Raw genomic sequence first — 17,834 nt, forward strand, 5'->3', positions numbered from 1 at the left:
GCATGTAAATGCTGTTCCTAGGGTATATAAATGATTTAGGAGATAACCTAAACAGTCCTCTTAGATGTTTTGCAGATGATGCTGTTATTTCCGGTCTAGTGAAGTCACCAGACTATCAAAAGCAATCGCAAAATTATTTACATGACGTATCGTTATGGTGAGAAAAATGGCAATTGAATCTAAATAACAAAAAGTATGAGATCACCCACATGAGTACTAATTTTGGTTACACGATAAATCAAGCAAAGCCAAGGGCCGTCAATTAAACTAAGTATCTACGTATAAAAGATACGATCTACTTTAATTGGAACGATTACATAGAAAATGTTGTGATGAAGGCAAACCCAAGACTGCGTTTTATTGCCGGATCAGAAGACGCTAGAAGTCACTTTCTTGTCCCTCCTCTTGCTATGGTATGGGTTACTTGCTGGAGGACATCAAAAGTGTCCATAGAGAGGCAGCTTGTTGTGAAATATTACGAAATAGAAGATTTGGTGTTCGAGTCGGCGTGGCAATCATTAAAACAAAGACGTTTTTCTTTGCAGCGAGTTATTTACACGAAATTTCAATCTCTAACTTTCTCCCCCTATTGCTAAGTGTTTCGTTGGCACCCGCCTACACAGAGAAAAATGATCTTTGTAATAACATAAGAGAAATAAGAGCTCATAGAGAAAGACGTAGGTGTTCGCCTGTCCAGCGCGCTGTTGGAGCGTGGGACGGTAGAAGAGAAATGCGAAAGTGGTTCGATTAACTCTCAACCAGGTACTTAATTCTGAATTGTAGTCAGGCAGGTGTAGATGTAGAAGTAGATATGCACCATAAAAGAAGAAAAAGTAGAAAATAATCGTTAAAACAAGTAGAACCAATGTCATATGCGTACCTAAGAGAGAATATCGTAGAGCGTTATGTCGACAACTGGTAGCGGTCTTGCTCTTGCTCCAGCAGTAGAATATTTTCTTCACGCTAGGCACACTTCCTTGGCGGCGGCGTCGCGGCTCAGACAGGGCCACCCAGCACCCCACTGCGGCCGGAGGGAACGGGCAAGCGTGGAGTCTGGGAGGGGGGCGGGGGGCAGGCAGGCTGTGATGTAGTGACCAGGAAGTTTCCAGGTAGACTGGGTGCAAATTTCACAGATTTCTGATTGTGTGTAAATTTCGCTGGGTGCAATTTTCGTATATACAATGTAACAGTTTCCCGTAAGCGTGGTTGCAGTTGGGCGAAAATGGTGTATAATGTCAGAATTAAAACAGTCTCGCGAATGCAGCCGCTTCGCTGTTTGTGGGCAGACCGTGAACCTTTAAATTTATTTTATATCCAGTACTGAAAGTTTTCCGTCTGGTTATGTATCGTTACTTTTGTTCCTCTCTTTCCTTCTATCTATGTTAGAGTGTGCCGGACGTGTGTGTGTCCAAGGCGCCTCATTTACACGTGCTTACCCGTTTGGTTCGATGCTCGGAAGGATTGAATTGAAGGGGGCCGGCCCGACGTCTAGTTATTACGTTAAAACTGCGCAACGGATAACGCTGGGGAGGGCTCAAGCAACCAAGTGGCCAAGTAAGTAAATGCCACGCTCTAGCATGATCTATAAGGACTCCACTTTGTTGATAACATTGCACAGGAATGGGGTTTTTAATGACCACTAAATCCATGACGTCGAATTTATCTATATTCCCAGAAACTTTACAAACATAATAATTGCAGCAAACAAAGCCAAGTCAAATAACTTCTAGTTTTGTCTCGCACGAAAGGTGCTTAAACTAACAGGCATCTCGTTGCTACTTAAGCACTGGGAAAGAGGATGGAACTACGTTGCTGCCCTTGCGGTCCGTCTGCTGCGACAGTGTGTAAGTAGGTTGTTTAGGTTTTTATGTTGGTAACGCCACGTAGCGCTCTGTATGAAAATCACTGACTGTGCTGTGTGAAGTCTGTGGCTAGTTTGCATTGTTGAAATATTTGCTGTTGTAGTGTTGGACAGTTGCATATGAACATCATGTAGCGTTGCACAGTTGGAGGTGAGCCACCAGCATTGGTGGATGTGGGGAGAGAGATGGCAGAAATTTGAGAGCGGACGATCTGGACGTGTCTCCATCAGAAAGAGTAAATTTGTAATACCGGATATTATGAACTGATATGTACAGGGTGTTTCAAAAATGACCGGTATATTTGAAACGGCAATACAAACTAAACGAGCAGCGATAGAAATACACCGTTTGTTGCAATATGCTTGGGACAACGGTACATTTTCAGGCAGACAAACTTTCGAAATTACAGTAGTTACAATTTTCAACAACAGATGGCGCTGCGGTCTGGGAAACTCTATAGTACGATATTTTCCACATATCCACCATGCGTAGCAATAATATGGCGTAGTCTCTGAATGAAATTACCCGAAACCTTTGACAACGTGTCTGGCGGAATGGCTTCACATGCAGATGAGATGTACTGCTTCAGCTGTTCAATTGTTTCTAGATTCTGGCGGTACACCTGGTCTTTCAAGTGTCCCCACAGAAAGAAGTCACAGGGGTTCATGTCTGGCGAATAGGGAGGCCAATCCACGCCGCCTCCTGTATGTTTCGGATAGCCCAAAGCAATCACACGATCATCGAAATATTCATTCAGGAAATTAAAGACGTCGGCCGTGCGATGTGGCCGGGCACCATCTTGCATAAACCACGAGGTGTTCGCAGTGTCGTCTAAGGCAGTTTGTACCGCCACAAATTCACGAAGAATGTCCAGATAGCGTGATGCAGTAATCGTTTCGGATCTGAAAAATGGGCCAATGATTCCTTTGGAAGAAATGGCGGCACAGACCAGTACTTTTTGAGGATGCAGGGACGATGGGACTGCAACATGGGGCTTTTCGGTTCCCCATATGCGCCAGTTCTGTTTATTGACGAAGCCGTCCAGGTAAAAATAAGCTTCGTCAGTAAACCAAATGCTGCCCACATGCATATCGCCGTCATCAATCCTGTGCACTATATCGTTAGCGAATGTCTCTCGTGCAGCAATGGTTGCCGCGTTTGAATTTTGTATGGATAGAGGTGTAAACTCTGGCGCATGAGACGATACGTGGACGTTGGCGTCATTTGGACCGCAGCTGCAACACGCCGAACGGAAACCCGAGGCCGCTGTTGGATCACCTGCTGCACTAGCTGCGCATTGCCCTCTGTGGTTGCCGTACGCAGTCGCCCTACCTTTCCAGCACGTTCATCCGTCACGTTCCCAGTCCGTTGAAATTTTTCAAACAGATCCTTTATTGTATCGCTTTTCGGTCCTTTGGTTACATAAACCTCCGTTGAAAACTTCGTCTTGTTGCAACAACACTGTGTTCTAGGCGGTGGAATTCCAACACCAGAAAAATCCTCTGTTCTAAGGAATAAACCATGTTGTCCACAGCACACTTGCACGTTGTGAACAGCACACGCTTATAGCAGAAAGACGACGTACAGAATGGCGCACCCACAGACTGCGTTGTCTTCTATATCTTTCACATCACTTGCAGCGCCATCTGTTGTTGAAAATTGTAACTACTGTAATTTCGAAAGTTTGTCCGCCTGAAAATGTACTGTTGTCCCAAGCATATTGCAACAAACGGTGTATTTCTATCGCTGCTCGTTTAGTTTTTATTGCCGTTTCAAATTTACCGGTCATTTTTTAAACACCCTGTATGTATATGATCACTTTTCCACATTATCAGGGTAAATACATTGTTTCTTCTCTATCAAAATCTTTCATTTGCTCACTATGCCTATCAGTAGTTAGTGCCTTCAGTAGTCAGAATCCTTTATTTAGATGGCAGTATTGGCGCTCCCTGTATTGCAGTGGTTCGACTAACGAATATTTTTGTGAGGTAAGTGATTCATGAAAGGTATAGGTTATTGCTAGTCACGGCCATTCTTTTGTAGGGATTATTGAAAGTCAGACTGCGTTGCGCTAAGAAATATTGTGTGTCAGTTTAGTGTTGATCAGAATACGTAAAGAGAGAAATGTCTGAGTACGTTCAGTCCTGCTCAGCTATTTGAAAATCAAATAACGTAAGAGGTTTTCCAGCACTGTCATTTTTAAATTTTTCTAAGGTTACGTTTCAAGTGATCGAAATTCGCACCCAAGATTGCTACTTGGACAGAATAACAAAAATTCTTTTGGCGGGAAAACGGGGGACAAAGCAGACACAAACGTCTCCCATACACACAAAAGAAAACATGGTTCAAATGGCTCTGAGCACTATGGGACTTAAGGCACCAAGTGATTGCAGCATATAAATGGATAACGCGAGCCCCCATGCTCACCTCTGGAAAAGAAACCCTAACCGAAAACTTTAATTGCACAGGCAAAATTTCCCAAAAAATGAATGAATGGCCTTCACGACACTCTAACTAATTCAGTCCTCAAAAAGAGCGGATTAATGACAATGTAACACATAATACCTCATCCAACAGTGAAACTGACGGCAAAGACGGAGATCGCCCTCGATTCCGTCCGCTCAGTTCAGCCGCTACCCCAAGTGTGACTATCATGGCGGCTCTCAACGGCCGTTCCCCTTACATGGAGGGGAGGGGGACCTGTTACCAACCCTGAACTACATCCTGGCAAACAGGTGCATCATCGCTGTCTTTACTCCAGGCTTAGGTTGGCACTAACCGACCTACAGGGTGACCACATCTCTGCCTTGGCGCTACCAACAGACGAACTCTTAATACAAACCCCAAAGTTAATTAACCCAAGGCAACGTAGAGGGATTGAGAAAAGGAAGTGCATTTATGTAATTATGAGTTAAATAAACAGGTAGTCCACTTCTTCACTCGAGTTAAACGAAAAAAAATGTTGAAAGTGTATTCAATATAAGGCAACAAGAACACTAATTGTAAGGGGATGGAACAAACTGTTCCCTCTCAGTACATTTCCGGTCATATGTTCTGTATCGAAACTACATCTATTGAGTTCCCTCTACAACTCCTATAAGTCCGTAATAGCAACAGTATACAAGACTTGGGGTCTTCACTGCAATTCAGTCAGATATTTTATTGAAACTGGTCTGTTCTATGAGCAAATTTAAAGGAACACTCCTTTAATAAATAAAACAAAGTTCCGTAATTAAAGGTTATTGAGAACTAATATACCACTTGTTCAGTTATTTACATAATCGAAAAGGAAGGATTGATAGTGTTGTAACATCAAAACACTTAATTAGAGGTCCTATAAATATTGTGCTGAAATTAGGAATTATTACACTTACAGTGGTCATATTGGAAACCGCAAAAACAAAACCAATAATATTCGGTCCTGTGGAATATAAAATAATTAGTGAAAATTATCTTTTATAAATGAAAATCACGATTGTATGAAAGTATGTAGATTACATTAGATCAATTCATTCTTCTGTATTGATTTTTTTACGTAAGAAGCCAACATTACCGAGACTACTGTCTGTGAGAGTTAGTCCTTGATTAGAGCTCAGTGCGGGATGTTCCAATGTGGAGCTGTGTGTAAGACTTGTAGTGCAGAGCTCGTGGAAAGCTTATAGTAAAAAATTGTTTAAAATGAAAATATAGATTTTTCGAGCACAGGATACAGTAATGAATTCTATGTAAGATTGATGGGGAAAGTGTAAAGTGGAATAAATGAATGGTTTACAAAACTTGCATTACAATTTACATGAATATTACAAAAACTTAATTTCCTCTACTTCGGCACGTTTCTTAAACGTTCCTCGGACCACGTGGGCTAATAAACTCGAAATTGTACGCATTTTTTTTTTTATTGTGGTAGACCACTTCTCTAGTTTGAGCATCTACCTGCAAATATACGTTTAATACATGTTCGATTAGAGGAAAAAAGCAAGTGGCTAGTTAAAACGTCCCCCACAGTATCCAGTGACCTTTACTGACGCTTGCTACTTAAAATACACAAACAATGTAGTCAGCACAGGATGGTAACAACAAATTCTGATTTATCTTACAAAGGGTAAGTTGCGGGAGTGTTTACGAAAAGGATTCCTTGTTCCAGAATCTACACTACGCTTTACTGTACTTTTCGTCACATATATTTCGGTTTATAGGGTGATGAGGCGAACAAAATATTTTGGGGAGGTTTGGGATACTGGAGATCGTCTTACGTCAGGCATTTGGGACACGTTCTGCAGGCGGCGCTGCTGAGTCCTCGCATTGTGCAGTGTACCTAGTCCCTCACAAATGAACTGCGCTCTCTGTTCAGACGACAGTAATATAGTGTGTCAACAAAAATCATCTTATCATTGTTTTGCCTACTTCGTAACTGGAAGATTTTGCGAAAAGTCCAGAACGTAAGTGGAGCTATACAGACAAATTCGCAACTCTCACCGTGTTTTACTTTCTTATTAAAACTTTTATAAGACGTCCTGATCGCCTTCGACAGCTAAAATTATTTATATTTAACATCCACGGTTGTAATTTCTGTCTTTCAAGTGCAACGCCCGAAAATTTCGTGATTTACCACGCGCCAAATTTTAAATATACCGGACATGTCTACAAATAATTACATGACTGCCCTCCGTTGGCCGAATATACGTTTTTTCGGAATATTTTTAGTAAATAACATCAAACTACTCTACAGGTTGCTGTCAAACTGTCAATACTGAACACCACCAAACGAAAATAAATCAATTTCATTTTTTATTCCGAAATCTCTTTACCTTTTCAGAGTAAAATGTACGTAGCATGCCTCTATAAAGCTTGCTAGTGTTTCAACCAATCTCGCAGTTAACATTTGTTAACATACGCCGGCTAAATTACTTTATTTACGAATTTTACAGCCACTTTTTCTTACTTCGTTGCGCCGCCACTAATTTCCTTTGGGAAAATACTCTGAATGACGTCTAATATTTTTATCAGTATTTTTATTAATATTTGAAATTACTGCGTACGTAAAATCTTGTAATGTGACCTTAACGTGTTTGGTTTCTTAACATCACTGTGTAGTGCCTTTGTGATAGAAAACTGCAGCACTGCAAAGGTGAGGACTCTACCGGGTTGCCTATAGCCGTGGTGCCAGGCGCCGCGTTGTTAACTAATGAAGGATCGTGGCGGCAGACTTCTGTATAAGTGGAGATGAGACTGAAGTGGATACCACGCCTTACTCAAATAAAAATCTTATCGCGTATCTCACTGTCTCGGAAAGCTTCAGTACTTGCAAGAAAAAAAAATTGGTTCTCTCTTTCTTACCGTTTACCCCGTCGCATAGGGTCAGCTGATTTCATGAAAAAGCAGATTAATTTTGTTTTAACTCCTCGGTCCTATGCCCTTCCTGTCACCACAGTCGTCAAGATAATCTAGTGGAAGGAAGTCGTTGGCGCTGTCTGCCTGTGGATCGCGTAGACTTTGTCCTTAGTTTTATCACAATTCAGCTGTCTGTTTACAATATTTTCTGTGGCGAAGCTTGGGAAGCGTCTGAGTATTTGCCTGAATGAGGGAGCAAAACGGTTTCAAAATCACACTCGGGCTATCAGTGCAACAGACTATCACTCGTTAATCCAGGTGTGGCTAGCCTTGTAGAAGATTTAAGAAAAAAGTACACATTTTTTCTACTCAACGACGACGACTGATTAAACTGCATCACACTCCATCAAGAAAGTTGGCACCTTCTAATATTCAATAACTGATTGTCCCTATATTAGTAGAACATTCGAAGCATACTCGAAAAGGTACAGGTTTTGTTTCCTGTAAAATCTCCGGACAAAGTTGATCCCCAAAGCCTCAGCCGGCCGGTGTGGCCGTGCGGTTCTAGGCACTTCAGTCTGGAACCGCGTGACCGCTACGGTCGCAGGTTCGAATCCTGCCTCGGGCATGGATGTGTGTGATGTCCTTAGGTTAGTTAGGTTTAAGTAGTTCTAAGTTCTAGGGGATTGATGACCACAGATGTTAAGTCCCATAGTGCTCAGAGCCATTTTTTGAACCAAAGCCTCAAGTTGTGGTTGCAAATATTGCGTAGCATTGTAGCATAACGTCCAGAATTTATTGTTACACAAGCGCCACATTGTTCAAAAAAATACGGCCCAAAGATCCCCACTTTGGAAACCCCACATCACACGGCCACTTTAGCACTGTACAGTGGTTTACGATGAAATTCGTTTCGGCTGTCTGCTGACCAAAAGAAACAGTTTTGCTTTAGAAAACTGTCCAAGACAAAGAGAGTTTCATCCCTCGTTATTAACAAAACGTCATCAGTAGCAAAAACCTTGTAACCTCCCCACCGTAATTTGAAAGAAAATGAAAATGACAATACTTAATACAAATGGGAGCCGAGTGTAACCTCCCCACAAAAATTTGAAAGAAAGAAACACGACAATATTTAATTATGAATGCTAATGGACAATGCGCTAAGCGTAACCTCGCCCACAATGAGAGGTATTGAAAATGGCAACAAAAATGTGAAATTCGCAATCTGACTCAAATATAAATTCTTCACAAAATTTAAAGTCCGTTCAGTGACAAGAAAATACAATTAAACCGAAATATCGGTCTTTGGCCCTGTGCAAAACAATCAGAGTTAAAGTCTTACCTCAGAATAAATGGATGTCACATTTCTGCTCTTGTTGTTGCGCACCGCTTGGAGGAACTGCATTGCAAATAATAATATTCTATTTTTTTGTGATTTTAGTGAAATTTTTCTTCAAAAGAAGTGGAATGAAATGGGAAGTGCAACGAAATCTTTAGTTCAATAAAAAATTAAATTTATGAAAAAAATGCTTTTGAAATAAAAATTATTATTGGGGAACTTGTTGGAGAATAATTACAATAAATAAAATTTTTCATGATCTAATGATTATATTAATTAACAGTATACCTTATTCACTATCTTGACCAGTGTTGCCGACCGCCTACATCACACAACCGCACTGGGCTGCTACTACTGACCGACCGCTCTGCATGACGACTATTAGCGTACTGCACGCGACGACTACTGACAGAGTACTGCTCTCAACTAGACAGAGCTACAGACTCGCAACGACTAACTGACAGACTCGCAACGACCGACTGACAGACTCGCAACGACTGACTGACTGACAGAGAACCGCTCGCAACACTCGCGCGGTCGAGCGCAAACTCTCTGGTCACAGATGCTACAATGCCTCGCCATCGCTGCTGCGTTACATACGTGTTTCATAACCCTCCACTGGGGGGGCAAAAATTTGGCAGCGGTGGTGAGTCATTTGGACTTGCCAATCGCGGCAAAATTTTTTAATTAATTAATAAACTTCTACAATTTACAGAATATTTAGATGTAGTACATAAGGTAAATGTTGTGCACACGCACTAAGTACAAGATATATCAGACAAAGACAAAATGTGAGTACAAAACATAGTAACAAATCAGAAAAATGTATATACAAATTATTTGACAGAAAACAAAGAGCACAGGCACTGAAAAAAAAATTCTTTAGCATATTCAGAACAAATAAACAGACTGGCAAAAAATATTACATTGACAAGTGACATAAGTGCACATGCACTGCAGTTGAGAACATATCAGTAAATGATGAAATGTATATACAATTAGTAACAAATGACATAAGTGCATACGCATTGAAGTATTGAATATACAGAATAGTACAAATCATATTGAAAAATGAGAAAAGTGCACAGGCACTGAAGTTCAGTAGAAAACATATTAACATCTAACATAAGTGCACATGCACTGTAGTTCAGAACATATCATTAAAAATAAAAAATGTATACACAGTATAAAAGACAAGAGTGCACATACTGTACTTGAGAACAAATCGAAAAAATAAATGTCTTTAGCATTTTCGCAATAAATAAACATAATGGCAAAAAAAATCATGTCCAAAGTGCACACGCACTGAAAAAATGTCTTTAGCATTTTCAGAACAAATAAACATAATGGCAAAACATCATGTCGACCAGTGCCATAAGTGTACTCGCACTGGAGTTCAACAAATCGAAAAATGTATAACCTACGAACAGAAATGATTTTCATTATGTGACAAGAATTAGGATAGGAAAGGGAAGGATTGCATCATGGTTGTAGCACTTTAGATTGCACACAGCTGTTCTGAAAGTCCATATCTTTCCACAGTAGTACAACACCAAGTGACACGACTTGAAGTTCTTTTCCCATCAGAATTTATCAGTGTAGCCAAGACACTGAACTGTCGTAGTAATGTTCCATGTTTTCATTTTGGCAGTACATTAGGTACACCAAACAGTGGGACCATAATAACGTCTTCATTGCTCACGGTGGTGGACAGCATGTCGTGTCAACACCACGCTCTTACAAGGCACACCAATGTAGAATTAGTGCAAAACCAAATATAGTGCTCTATGATCACTAGGATAAACAGGACAAATGGACATTGCAATAATTCAGGGTAGTCAGCTTATGAGGTGAAGGACATCAAGTCACATAATATTGACAATTAGAGACTTAATTAGTTTGTGGCATTCATAGCCCAGTTATTGAACATTTCTGTACCAAGTATGCAGTATTACAGAAAAATGTTCATTAATTGTTTTACATGGAATCAGTAGCCTTCTTTTCCTGGTTACAAAGCATTATTAAATAATCGCATTCTTTTCAGTTACAGAGTGTAATTAAGAATCATTAACCTTCTCCTAATTACAGTTAATTAATCATTTGTCATTAATTAATCATTTGTCTAATTACAGTTAATTAATCATTTGTCGTTAATTAATCATTTGTCATTCCAATAGTAAGAATTATTAGTCTTCTCCTAATTACAAAGCATTATTAAACAGTCACATTCATTTCCAATAACAAAGTATGAACATTGAAAACAAGAGCTAATTAATGGCATAATTAATAACATAATTCGTTGATTGACATTAATTATTGGCACTCAGTGGCCAGCAAGTATTGAATAGAATAAAACATAGTTCATCATTCAGTATTATTCAGATCATTACGAAGTCATTATTAAAAATCAGCTAATTAGTCATAGCATTAATAATCATGGGCATTATAAGTAGTCTCATTACAATAAAACATTGTTCCTCATTCAGTAGTATTCAGATCATTACAAAGTCATTATTAAAAATCAGTTAATTACAGTCATAGTATTAATAATCATGGGCATTATAAGTAGTCTCATTACAATAAACAGTGTTTCTCCTTCAGTAGTATTCAGATCATTACAAAGTCATTATTAAAATCAGTTAATTACAATCATAGCATTAATAATCGTGGGCATTATAAGTAGTCTCATTACAATAAACAGTGGCAGTTATTAGCTAGTGACAAAGCATTATTTTATATATATATATATATATATATATATATATATATATATATATATTTTTTTTTGTCTCATTAGGAAGTCATTACTCAAGTGACATACTATTCAGAGCTAATCAGTATTATTCAGAATTTTCTCAAACTGGTATCACTACTTGGGACTGGTAATATATATATTTTAAGCAATGCATTGCGTTGGGATCGATAATTAATTGCTGAGGCATAACACTATTTGTTTTTGACCTATTGCTGCAAATGAGGATAGGTAACGTCATTCGTCATGAGTCAGCTGTAGCAAGGTTATGTAACAAGGCAGTATATGTGATCACATTTATAAATGATAAACACAAATGGGTAAAAAAAATAAAATGCAAGTACTAGAACAGGTATAATAAGTAACAGGTTTAGTAAGTATCATGAAAAGCTTCTCCTGGAAAAAATACAAAATGGATTATTAACCTGAAAGAAGAAACGCACACTATGCTGAAAAGTAGTGAACTTCGAATTAACAGGTAGTGAAATGTGTATAAAAATGTGTTCCATAGCTGTCCTTTCCAAAACTTTCCGTCATCCTACTATGCAATATAACACCTGCTGTCAAAACAAACTGCAACAAATACTTAAATAACTACGTAGCATAAATACATAACTTCAACCTTATCCTCATCTGTAAAGAAAAAACTTCATTATTCATTATCCATTTTATCATAACTTCATTATTATCATCACCTGTAAAGAAAAACTTCATTATTCATAACAGCATATCCTTCATCATTATTCATCAGTATTCATTATCATCTGCAAAAAAAAAATCACTTCATTACTCATTATACAACTATTCCTTATCTCTAGCATATTTCATCACTAAAACTAAGCTGTGTAGTTCTCTCTGACAGCCTGCATCAATTACCTTGTATTCTGAAAGAAAAAATTAGTTAAGACTGCTATTCTACGATGAGTATAGTATATTCTTGTTAATGCTTGTTAATCCTGATCCATTTACTCTTCCTCATAAAGTTATTGCATCTCCTTTCGTTTATTCCGTAGGTGAAATTCCCATTTCTGTAGAATTTATTTCTTACATGCATCATTTCTTTCTGAAATTGATGACAGAGATTAATGTCTTGCATTTAAATCATATATCCACTAAATAATGACTGGTTTATGGTGACACAATTAACCATACAGCATAACATGACAGAAAACGTAATATGTCAAAGACATTGACAGCGTTCAGATGCGAAAATGTTCACAGAATAATACAATGCAGCAGCAAAAAATGTAAAACAGTCACGATGTTGAGATGTCATAAGGCAAAAATATGTCAAAGTCACTGGTGTGTTATATCTTAACTATTTCACAGTGAATATAAACAAAACTGGAATACAATCGTACATAAAAAGACAAATGTGACGTTCGTTGTGTTCAGCTTGTATGTAGTGTAGTTAATAGAGGCGAGAATTAAAGACTTTAATGAAAAAAAATGTAATGAAATTAACATGTCATTAGCTAACATTGCATAATTAGTCATAAAATACGTAAGTGTGTCTGAAAAAATATGCACGGTCTGATGTGTAACGACAAGAAAAGCGACCTGCTAACCTTACCTTGCCGGGCACTTGCCAAGAAAAAATACGATAATCATCAGTAATTAGTCAGGTGAAATAATTGCATTAGTAAATGGCATCATAGTATGTTGAATCATACAGTGGTTTCACTCAATAAACGGTTTAATGTTTGAGATATGGTGATTGCCTTTCGATTTTCTGGTTCTCAAAGTTTCGACGTGTACAACATTGGGGTGAGGGATGCTGCGAATCCGATATGGACCTGCGTATAGAAGTTCAAATTTACTGCACTTACCTTTTAATTTGCTGGATAAATAGTGTGTACGTATTAGTATCTTCTGTCCAACGTGAAAGTCGCGGCGTGTACAAACCTGTTTTTGCTGTCTTCTCCGGCGCTCTGCGGCACGTTTGATGTTGTTCAGCGCAATGTCAATTATTTCGTGGTGTCGTAATCGACGAGATGTAGGAAACGTTATTAATTCTTTAATTTTGTTAGGTGGTTCAGCATTTTTCAGTATAACAGACGGAGATAGCATAGTGGGTTCATTTGGTATGGAATTAATTACATCTTGGAATGAGAATATGTGTGTGTCCCAATCAATATGTCTTTTGTGGCAGTATATTCGGCACAGTTTACCAATTTCTTTCATTAATCTTTCACAGGGGTTCGAAGAAGCGTGGTACTTGGATATATAGATCGGAGAAATGTTTCTGGCTCGTAACATGCGTGTCCATACGCTACTACGAAATTGTGATCCATTGTCAGAAATTACTTTCATCACATGCCCTACATGAAATAAAAAATGTTTTACAAATGCTTTCGAAACAGTTTTAGCAGTAGCTTTGCGTAATGGAGTGAAAGTAACAAATTTTGAAGTAAGCTCAACAGCGACAAATATGTAGCAAAAACCTCTGTTAGTTCTGGGAATCGGACCAAAAATATCTACTGCAGCCATATGTCTTAATTTAACAGGTATAATGGGATATAATGGAGGAATATGTGAAGTGGTGTCTGATTTAGCTTTCTGGCAAATTTTACAAGACGCTAAAACTCGTCGTATACGTTTCTCCATGTTGGTAAAATAACAGTTCTGTCTCAGTATAAGAAAACATTTTCGTGCTCCGTAATGTGCGTAACTTAAATGAGTGTACCAAATTAATTTGTTGACCAGTTCGTCAGGAATGCATAATAACCAATTGTTGCTGTCAGGATGAGAGCGGCGAAACAGAATGTCATTGCGCACTGTGTAGTGGTTCCTAATCGTAACATTATTCTTATCTTGCCAAAGGTGTTTAATTTCTTTCCACACATTGTCTTTATTTTGCTCCTTTGCTATGTCCTGTAATGACGATGAAATAAAGTTTTCAAACGCAACTTGTTGAATGTACATGACACTGAAATTTGTTTTGCAGAAGTTGGTTGCTACGTCTTGCTGATTGTTGCCGAGAGAACGCGATAGTGCGGCTGCTATAACATTTTGTGTGCCAGGAATGTGAACTATTGTAAAATTAAATTCTTGTAAATAAAGTTTCCATCTACTTAATCTGTCATGAGTAAATTTAGCTGAAAGTAAAAATTGTATAGCTCTATAGTCTGTGTAAACGGTGGTATGTCTGCCATAAAGAAAGTGCCGAAATCTCGTAAAAGCCCATACAACACATAATGTTTCCAATTCTGTAACAGAATAATTTCGTTCAGCAGGTGACAAAATGCGGCTTGCAAATGCGATGTTTTTGATTACTGTAGAACCATCTTCTTCAATTTCCTGGAAAATATGTACGCCTAAAGCGGTGTTAGAACTGTCGGTGGCAATGGAAAAATTTCTAGTAAGGTCTGGGTGCGATAAAAGTGGAGCATTCAACAAAGCATGTTTCAAATAACATTCCCGTGGACAAAATTCTGCGTGTCAAAAGTAATGTTTGCGTTACTGTAATATGCAATCTGTGCTGTATCTGGTTAAAATCTATCGTACGTGTAATTATTTACGGGAGAATGTTGTGGCATATCCACTACATGAATTGTTCTGTTATTTCTTACTGACATGTTACGCTATGGATGACACCTATCGTCTGTTTCATTCATGATTATTTGTTGTTGCTGATGTTGTTGCTGCTAATAAGATCGACTGTTATTAAATGTACGCTGAAAATTGTGCTCATCATTTTTACGTCTGTCATGATAGTAATTTCTATACGGCGCATTGCGATACGAGTTGAAATAGAGTGTTGTCTGTACGTGGTTATTTCTTTGCTGCCATGCGTTACTATTTGTTGGAGCTGGGACTATACGTGCACGCGGCGAAACATTAAAGTTTGGTTGACCTTGTAGACTGCATTGTTGGTTACGTATGCTAAGCGGCTTACTTTCATGCTGTTGTGGTGAAAAACATCTATTGTTACAAAAATATGGTTCCTATTGCTGATAATTTTACACATACTGATAATTACGACTTTATCTGTAATTAAAATTACGGCGGTAGTTGTCATTACGGGAGTGCCTACGGAAAATTGTCACATTCGGTAAAGATTTGTCATATCCGGTTTTCATTACATATTTTTCTTAATTCTAGGTAGAGCAATAGTTAAAGAGCAGTTTTGATAGATATAAAGGATAGTAGAAGAAAAGGCAGCAGTGCAGAAAACTAAAGATGAAACAGCACTACTACAGCTCGGGGCCCTATGCTCGCTACGGCACATATTCATTAAAGCGTAATGAATCCCCTGAGGTTTATTACGCACTGCAAATAAATTTTAGCTTTTGTGTTATAGGCAATGGCGGTACAAATTCAGAAATAAATTGCTGTCTGCATGCTAATTCTAGTTTCTTCATTATAGGCAATGCTGTTGTAAATACAAAAATAAATTGTCGCATCTGGTTCAAAGCTAGTTTCTGCATTACAGGCAATAGTGGTGAAAGCAAAAAATAAATTGTCGCATACAGTGCAAATCGTGTGTCTGTGCTCTGTCATTATTAAATTCTTTACATTTTCTTACAAATGCAAACTGCTTATTATCAACGTTCTCGTCACTCAGTTTGATAACACGTTCAGGTTTGTGTGTGAATCTGTTCATCTGTGTCATTTCGGATTTCAAGTTGCATAGCTTTTCAGATTTTAAGTCGCGTGGCTTTTCGGATTTTACTTCGCGTAGTCTCTGTAAATTATTCACATTATACACACTGCGTAAGTCTGACAAATACTCGCAACGTGGCGGATTCTGTGACGTATTGGTGGCTGGAATAATTGTTAATTCTGTTACTTTAATACTTCCGTCAATTTGGTTGTTGTGTCGTTCACTTTTATAAACAATTTCCGTATTCAGAGTGTGTGAAACTTCCAGTGGCTCTAAATTAAACTCGTCGCGTATCTGTACTGCGTTTTTAGGGCATTGTTCAGTGACTGCATTAATTTCGTGTTTCTGTGTTTCGTTTGCTGAACATTGTTCAGTGACTGCATTAATGTCATCTTTGTGTAATTCTGTTGTGCTTACACGTGTGCTACTTAATTCTTGTGCAACAGTGCCAACTTTTTCATTACTGTTATTAGCACAAGTCTTAGTATTCACACGTAATTGTTCTTTAATGTCCTGGCATTGCATCGTAACACCTGTAATCTGTTCGCTAGCTTGTTTGTTCTGTTCTTTAAGGTCGTCTTGTTTTTCGTTTGTGAGTTTGAAACTTTTATCAATCATTTCGCTAAGTTGTTTGTGCTGTTTATCAAGTTTTTCATTAAAGTGCTGTTTGAGATTTTCGTTATCTTGCTTGCTATCTTCCCTAAGTTGTTTGAACTGTTCATTAAGTTGTTTGAAATTCTCTTTAAATTGTTTGTTATCTAGACTCTGTTGTTTGATATCTACACCAATATCGTTCTTAAATTGTAGCATTATTGCCATAAATTGATTCAAATCAAATGTAGCATTACCTACTCCATTATCTGTGCTGTTTGATTGTGTACCTGGAATTGTTGCGCTTTGTGTGACCATTTGGTCATTCTGCAGTTTACAAAAAGGATTATCAGTCGGACCTACACTGTCAGACATTATTTCGGAATTAAATGAATCTGTCCTACTTTGTGTGATCTGTTCATTTTCATTAGACAAATTTGTCTGTACATTACTTGAGTTTTCCGAATCGGGTGTGTTAAGCTGGGCAGCGCTCATTATAATAGAGCGTTCTGCGTCATCAATTGTCGTCAAATTAACAGACGAGACAATTGAGTTTGTTTGTTCATTATTAGGGTAAAAGTCATCACTAGTGGTTGGAATGCATTGATTGTCAGTGAACGCAGGATTGTCATCATTACACTGCGTGTCACAATTACTATTCGTCACGTTGTTTAAGTCGGTAAATTCGTTCATAATACCTCGCGATACACTATTCACAGTCTTTCGCGGCATTTTTACAATAGTCACAATTATTCAAAAACAAATAAGCACAAATGCAAAAGCAACACACAAATACAATAGAGCAACGAATTGCCGTTGACCTGTAGAAAGAAAAGTCACAAGTTAATAAAAGCGTTGCGCCAAATCCTAATTATATCTAAGCAAATAAGAGCAGATATCTGACTGTCGCTCAAAAGACTCTCAACGAAATACGATCCTGGACTGGGTGTCGCCAAGTGTAACCTCCCCACCGTAATTTAAAAGAAATAAAAATGACAATACTTAATACAAATGGGAGCCGAGTGTAACCTCCCCACAAAAATTTGAAAGAAAGAAACACGACAATATTTAATTATGAATGCTAATGGACAATGCGCTAAGCGTAACCTCGCCCACAATGAGAGGTATTGAAAATGGCAACAAAAATGTGAAATTCGCAATCTGACTCAAATATAAATTCTTCACAAAATTTAAAGTCCGTTCAGTGACAAGAAAATACAATTAAACCGAAATATCGGTCTTTGGCCCTGTGCAAAACAATCAGAGTTAAAGTCTTACCTCAGAATAAATGGATGTCACATTTCTGCTCTTGTTGTTGCGCACCGCTTGGAGGAACTGCATTGCAAATAATAA

Source organism: Schistocerca piceifrons, chromosome 2 (genome assembly GCF_021461385.2).
Source record: "Schistocerca piceifrons isolate TAMUIC-IGC-003096 chromosome 2, iqSchPice1.1, whole genome shotgun sequence".
Lineage (NCBI taxonomy): Eukaryota > Metazoa > Arthropoda > Insecta > Orthoptera > Acrididae > Schistocerca > Schistocerca piceifrons.